Source organism: Cibotium barometz, chromosome 1 (assembly GCF_041138505.1).
Source record: "Cibotium barometz isolate CiBa-2024 chromosome 1, ASM4113850v1, whole genome shotgun sequence".
Taxonomy (NCBI): domain Eukaryota; kingdom Viridiplantae; phylum Streptophyta; class Polypodiopsida; order Cyatheales; family Cibotiaceae; genus Cibotium; species Cibotium barometz.
In genome coordinates, this window is record NC_141046.1 from 12,155,909 (window position 1) to 12,161,908 (window position 6,000).

Genomic DNA, 6,000 nt, shown 5'->3' on the forward strand with positions numbered 1-6,000 from the left:
CGTGGAACATTCATCATGTCCTGAACTTGCGAGGCCACTATTCCCACATGCACTTGAACCATTTGGTAGAGCTCCTTACTCCACACCACCTTCCTTCTTCCACCAGCACTCGCAGAATCCTTACTGTTGTATTTCAGTTGCTTGTAATGAAAGAAATATATTATTTTAGACATGATTGTGATGTTCTGTTGTACACTCAAATTATGTCAATGGCATTGTTTTTAGCCTCCTCTTGAGGAATTTTAAGATCAAGATCCTTGGGACCACACACCTTTGTGGTGACTTGAGGATCCTCTTGGCCCAAATCATGGAAGTTCTACCGTGACGATTTAGGTAATTAAATTGACAATTGAGAGAGATGGAGCAAGACGGATAGAGATCTCAAGTCCACGAGAGAGAGTGTGAGTGAAAGAGAGATTGAGTGAGATCTTAAAATAATTATTTTTGTGCTTAAAATAGTTATTTTTATGCTTAAAATAAAGTTAAAAGAGTTATTTCTATTTCTAAGAAGTTAAAAATACAGTAGAGAATTCCATGTTTGATTACTCTTCTTTTAGGATCACATCCAACCCCACCCTCCCCTTATATCTTCATATTACAATAGGCTAGGCGTAAACTCTTTTATCATGGCATCATCTAGAAATCCTTGTAATACTACTATGTTTGCAAGCATATTAAGTAAAGCTCTTCAATGTTTCATGCACCTCAAAGAAAAGGAACCTAGATCAGATATCGTTATGGAAGCCTAGACAATAATTTCTGAAGTGCAAGAGCTCTACAAGAAGCTCACAACAGAGAGTGGTAGACCTTGAAAACAAGAACATGCTAGAGGTGAAAGCAGCAACATTCACTAGAATATGGATAGATTTTGGCATAATTGAAGAGGCAAAGGAGGCTCCTCTTGGAGTAGAAGTTGCCACCTTCATTGCAGATTTAGGGTAGATGGAGAAGGCCAAGATGATAGTTGAGGCACCCAAAATGCTTTCATATATTATTGTATGTGTTCAACATATTCGTAGGTGTTTGTCATCATATGCTATAGTATTGTAGTTTTTCTTTGAAATATAATGGAAGTTTCATCTCTCCATGATGTCTTTGTGAAGACGTAGCAATGATAGTGGCCCATTGAAGTAAATAACATTTGTACACCCTTGCTTTTATGTATTGCTGTGTGTGTTCATCTCAGCCAAGTTTGTCATGTAATGTTGTGGTCTTGTAAATTTTCTTTGAAATAAAATGTAAGTTTTAGATCATAATATGGTGTCTTTGTAAATGAGTTGCAATGATAGTGGCCCACAAATGCCCCAGCCACATTGCAACGCCTCATGTGCATTGATTATAAAGATTATCTAAGAAACTTTCTTAAAATATTTAAGATGATCTCTGTGTCAATTCAATGTGGAAAGAGCATTTGGCGTATCTATGAAAGGTTTTTGAGACATGGAGATTGTGTTGAATATCTCTCAATCCACTCAAATAATAGTTTTGGGTAAAACATGGAATTATCCTAGGATACATTGTCTCAAAAAATGGCATCTCCACAAATGATAGTAAGATCAAACTAATTCTTGAGTTGGAACCACCACAATGTTGGCAGAAAAGCCAAGGAATAGAGTTACACATATTAAAGCATCATAGATACAAAACATTAAAGATAACATGACAATCAATCAGAGGAATAAAGAACATCTATGAATCATCAATGCGTATATTATTGCTGCTCTGAATGAATGAATGAGCATAACGGTGTGCTTTGAGCCTTAAGATGTTAACATGTGTGGGACAAAATGACACATACATTCAGTATGACGATTGGATTCTCATGACTTATTCGATGGATAAATGGTAAATAGCTAAGGATAAATCTACATGTTAACACCTCGTGCACCCGACGGGTAGTCTACCCCGTGGACAAAAGTCGAACCCACTTGATGTCGAGGATAAGTAATTTAAGTGAATCTAGATTCTGTTACTTCTTCAAAGAAATCTTCTTGAAATCCTAATCCGGATCTATCTAAAGGATTTCTAAATTCTATATCTATAATATGGGATGATGGATATGCTTTTCTTATAAGAATAAAATTGAGATTGTAAAAATCTAAAAAATAATGTTCCTAATGATTAGCTTCCTCTGCTTCTTTTGTCTACTCCTTTGCTTCCGGCTGGTTACTTTGACCATATAGTTAGGTAACGACACCTTGCCATTGTGTCCACGACCTGCACTTGTGGAAGATTTCCCTTGTGCCTTTTGTGCAGATTCTTTAAATCTTTCAGAGTGTTCCATGATTTGTCTTTATTGGTTATTCCGTTGTTTGATATCTCAGGCTACACTAGTTTGTTGAAATGTGTCACTATTTTCTACACCACATCAATTCGAGGGTAGAGGGCAAGTCACTAGTTTGCGAGCATTTTTGTAACTCATTTTCTAAAATTTGTGTAGACCTCCAAAGCTCCTTGATCTTTTCTTCACTTTCTTTTTGATATTCATTGTGCTCTTCCTAAAGTCTTTGATGTTTTGTCTTGTATTCGTCCATTCTTCTCACTATATCTTTATTACTTTGTAACATTTTTCTTCAATTTGTTCAATTTGGTCGAATCTTGAGCTGCCAAATCTTCCAGTTGGAAACTTTCCTCTTCCAATTGTTAGTTTGCTAGCTTTTTAACGCTTCAGCTTCATTCTTGAGCTACTTCATGTTATGGTGAAAGGCTTTGGCTTGCTCTTGAGGTTGAATTAAAACATACTGCATTCTAACTTGGGTTAATGCTGGATCTTCTTATGGACTAGCTTGATTGCCTTTACCTTTCCTTGCAGATTGCTCTTGAGTTATCTCTCTTGCTTTCTACTGAGTCTGTCGAGCTTGCCTGGAAGGTCCAGCTCCTCCAGCTCCTTTGGCTCCTTTGGCTCCTCTGGCAGATCCACCTGCTTTTGGATTCATCATCTTGCTGTTGTTGTCGGAGGACATCCAGACAGCATGTCATTTGAGCAATATTCTTGAATTCTTGGAGGTAACCCATGTAGAGACAATCCATAAGCTCGATAATGCAAGCTTCATATGTGTCGAGTTCACTCGTGGACAACTCATACACCTCTACATCATCTAGTGCATCCAAAGCACTCGCTCTACTTTGCAAATTCTGCAAAGTTGCTTTGTCCTGCCTTGCTTGAGCTTCATGCTTCTCCATGGTAAGAATGTGTTGGCTTAACTTATGTTTAGTTTGTAGCTTAGCATTTGTGCATTTGTTTTGCAGGGTCCTAATCTCCTACTACATCTGCACTTTTTCCTATTTGAGTTGAGAGAGCTCCCTGGATTGCAAATGAATTATACTTCTGAAATGGGTTTGCTCCCCTTCCAATAGGTGTACTCTTTGTTTGACTATTGTAAGTGTCTGCAATTCTTCCTTTGTTTTTTGGAGCTCTTCTTTGATGTCATCTACTCCTTATACTGAAGTTAAACAACTTTATTTGCACATAGGGAGAGATATTTATAGGCAGCTTGAACCTTTTCTGGATTGATATTATCTATTATATCCAAAAAAGTGATTTGACCAAAGCCTTCTATTTGACTAGCTAGATCTGGAAGAGAGCCTCCACCTGTATGCTACTGCTTCTCCTATGTTTCTTCTGGAGCATTACTACTTTGCACCTAATTCCTCTTATTGTGCTTATCCTTGTGCATAAAACCAGATGCACCTCCTGTAGGATGTCTGTGATCATGGTGTGCTCTACACAACTTCTTTTTGCACCTAATTCTTCTTATTGTGCTTATCTTTGTGCATAAAACCAGATGCACCTCCTGTAGGATGTCTGTGATCCTGGTGTACTCTACACAACTTCTTTTTGCATGAATGTGATAAACATACCAATTTTGGTCTTTGAAATAGGCCTAATATTTTTCAACTCTGCCTTCATCTTGGTATAGTATTCTAGCCCATGCAACAGGCTTTCCTACAGATGCATATAAATACAAATCCATGGTCTTCTTTGACATGTAAGTTACCTTATGGGTTAGAACAATCATCTCGACGGTGAATTTGAAGTGTAGTCTGCTGTGGTGGCAGATGGTTGCTCAGCTTCTTATACTCCTTAGATGTGCTTTTAGAGCCAAAATAGGAATCCATGTCATCCTCTATTGGAGCTAGTACATTGACTCTGCGCCTTCTAAAGGAAGATTAAAGACTTGAGAGACATACTCAGCTATGAAGGCATCTCAATGCATCCAAATGCGGCTTTCGAGAGGAACCTGCATAAACTGACTCACCAACCTAACAGCATAGCTCAAATCTGGCCTGGTGATCATCATGTAGATCAAGCTTCCTACTATGCGCCTATACATAGTAGGATCCTCCAAAATCTCTCTTGAATCTGCACTCAACTTGCCATTTTGATCCAATGGCACTGAGATAGGCTTACAGCCTATCATACCATACTTGGTGGACAACATGTCTAAGCCATACTATCTCTGCCTAATCCAATACCATGTGGTGACCTAATCACCTCAATGCCCAAGAAATATCTGAGCTCCCCCAGATCCTTCATCTCAAACTTCTGTCTAAGCAAGATCTTCACATCAAAGATCTCTGCATGATGGTCCCCCGTAATGATGGTCATCTACATAGATGACAACAAGCACAACCCCTCTATCACTGTGTCTCACATACAGTGAGAAATCTGCATTGGCTACATGAAAGCCAATAGTGATAAGATATTTAGAAATCTTGTCAGACCATGCTCTTGGTGCTTGTTTTAAGCCATACAAGGCTTTCTTCAACCTGCAAACATGCTCGGGGAGTGACTCACATCCTCATAACTAGGTGGCTACAACATATACACCTCTTCTTGCAAATCCCCATGCAAGAATGCATTCTTTACATCCGTCTGATGTAAAGACCATTGCTTTGATGCAGCCACTGCTATCACAACTCTCACTGTTGCCATCTTGGCAACTGGGCTGAAAGTTTCCTCATAATCAATGCCATATGTCTGTGCGCATATCCTTTGGCTACCAATCTAGCCTTGTACCTGCTTATGCTTCCATCACTGTTATGTTTTACTTTGTACACCCACTTGCATCCAATGGCTTTCTTGCCTTCAGGAAATTGCACTAAATCCCAAGTCTCATTAATCCTAATATGGCTGTCATCATTTTTGGATGACTAGGCTACCAATTGATGACAACCATATTTGGACTACTAGAGTATCGCATAGTTATAGTGCTAGCTCATAAAGTTGAGTTCACATTATGGACTGACCATAATATGCTATAGTAGGAGAGTACTTTCCCTTATACTATGTAACCTTATCTCTAGACTTAATGGTTATACAGAAGAGAAGAAGATAGAAGAAAATTTAACCATCTATCTCTCTCTTGTGTCTGGCTCTCTCTTGTGTGTGTTTTCTTGCAAGCTAGAACTCAAGCTCTCCCTCCCCTCCACATTCTCTTTAGGGAAATCGATCCTAATCTTGGAGCATGGTAAAAATTTGTACTCATTAATTCTATTATGCATTTCCAAAGAGTGTAGGCTACCAGATGGCCGAGTTGTTATTTCTACAATAAAATGTCCTCCAAAACTGCTAGAATGGACTTGCTCAAGAACATTGATGATGAAACCATCCTCATGATGAATTCATTTTCTTATTATATTATTGTAACTCTTCTTATAGGGCTCTATCTTTTTGGTAAGGTTTTTGGCTCTGTCTTTTTTTATGGGAATTAAAGAAGTTGAAAATATCTTCACTCTATTTTGGTACATGGTCAATGTGGAACAAAGAAGCATTGGGAAGATAACTCTTAAAGGGGGTTCTCCATTTGGAATTCTTAAAAGGTGTTGAACCACTCCATGCCTAACATGGTTTCATCCTCGCCCACCAACCCATTAGAAATGGCCTTTTTCATCTTATCCACTTGAACAGGTACTTATCTTTTGTAAGATAATGTTGGAACATATAAAGCAGCCTTACCTTGAGCTTAACGTCAAATAGGTAAATTCTAAGGACTTTTT